Source organism: Schistocerca piceifrons, chromosome 6 (genome assembly GCF_021461385.2).
Source record: "Schistocerca piceifrons isolate TAMUIC-IGC-003096 chromosome 6, iqSchPice1.1, whole genome shotgun sequence".
Classification (NCBI taxonomy): Eukaryota; Metazoa; Arthropoda; class Insecta; order Orthoptera; family Acrididae; genus Schistocerca; species Schistocerca piceifrons.
The window spans coordinates 148,673,266-148,675,187 of record NC_060143.1 but is presented as its reverse complement, the minus strand read 5'-3'; positions in this window follow the sequence as shown (position 1 = coordinate 148,675,187).

The following is a 1,922-nucleotide window of genomic DNA, read 5'->3' as shown; positions in this document are numbered from 1 at the left end:
TTTACCATTTCTTCTGTTGCTGTATGTATGTTTGTATTGATTACAATACTACCCTCATCCGTAGAAAGAACGCTCTGCTTTTTGTACATTGGAAGATAGTTTACATATATGAGGAGAATAGCGGATCTTAGATTGAGAGTGAAAAGACCATGCGTGATGTTTTTTTTCCCCAATCACACGAATCTTCCCTAATTGCACGGGACGAATTATTAAGAACAACTTTCTGCATTACGCCATTACGCATTCGTCGACTGTACCACAAATTCCACGAAATCTCAGATTATCTAGGAATATACTGTGATTCACACAGTCAAATGCCACAGATGGGTCGCAGAAAATACCAGTCTGTACTATTTAATTATTTAATGTTTCTAAACTTTGGGGAGAGAAGGTGTAAATGGCATTATCGGTAGAGCAATTCTTTTGAAATCCAAAGGATACTATTGTTGCTCAGGTTTGATTCTATGTTATATTGTTGCTCAGGTCTGATTCTATGTTAGAATATTTCACCTTCTCAAAATTTTTGGATAATTATGTCAGTAGTGAAGCAGGTCGGTAGTTTCTACGCTCAGCACGAATGGCGTGCAGGAAAAAAACAGTGCAGTAACGAAATTTTTTATAGAGTGTCTCCTTGGTATTCAGTGACGGATGCGTACGATTAGACGATTTTTGCAACGGCTCTGTTACACGCTCCAAGACCCATGCTTTACAAGCTCCGAGAAAGATGCTTTACAATCTTAACTTATATTTGACTCAGCTGATCTCACTAGGAAATGAAAAGAGCACCTGAGTTCATGGCAAAGGTTACTAACACTATTACGCATTTTGACTCTCAATAGGGACTTGGAATCTTAGAGGTATAGGAAATTTTCAACGTCTGGATTTAGCTGTTAAGAAGCAATTAGCAACGTATAATCCCCGAGTAGTAGACTTTGTTGCAATGTTCCCCCTTAAATGACAAACCCTGGCGCTGTGTCTCATGGAGTGAAAGCAAGTGACACGGTTCACTGTCATCTGACTGTCACACAGAGACACTGTCTAGTGGCGTTTAAGAGGGGTATTTAGTTCAGACACATAACTGAATGTGAAAGAGTTGAACACAGTAACAAAAAAGCGTATAAAATGTGAGAGAAAACTCACTGTGACGTAAGCTAAAGTAAAATGGCTAGGTAGGCATCTAATAAGTAGCGAAAGGAGGTTTGTTCTGAAGAAAAAGGCAGGAGAAAGGCTGAGTCTGTTGGGGGAAATTAATGAAAAACAATTAGTTATCCGACACTACGGATACGGAAGTGGCGATGGAGAGGCCTACCAGCAAGGGCATCCTCAGAAGAGCCTCAGATACCGATACGATTAACATGCACGTCCGAACTAGAGGTTGTCCTCGCGACAGACGGATGGGAAAAACTGACATGTTAAAACCGATAACGATAGTTTAGTTCTGAATAATCAGTATCTTTGGATATTTGTTTGGTCTCGGTTATAACGAGTTTTTTTTCATTTTTTTACTAATAACAGGATAAAAAACTGGCATATCAATCTGCTGTAGCACCAGTGCAGAAGTTTTTGGCTTTCAAAGGAAACTTTTTAAAAAACTAATAATGTTTATTCCTAAAATTCAGATGCTTTGAGATACTCGATTATTTCTGAAATTGAGAAAAGCGATCAGCCCTATTTTAATACAACTCCCCGCGTACAGTTATAAACTAGCCACTAGCTCATGACATAAGATTGGATAGAGCACTGCAGAGACAAGAAATATCTGTTGCCGTGTGGCTCATCAGGCGGAACGCGTGTACGTGTAGCGTGCCGAGACCTGGTCTATACGGAAGTTTCTCGCATCTTCCTCGAACATCGGTTGCACTAAAGAATGGTACCATCCCAGTTTGGAAGTACCTTAAAATGTGCGGTAGCAATGGAGTACA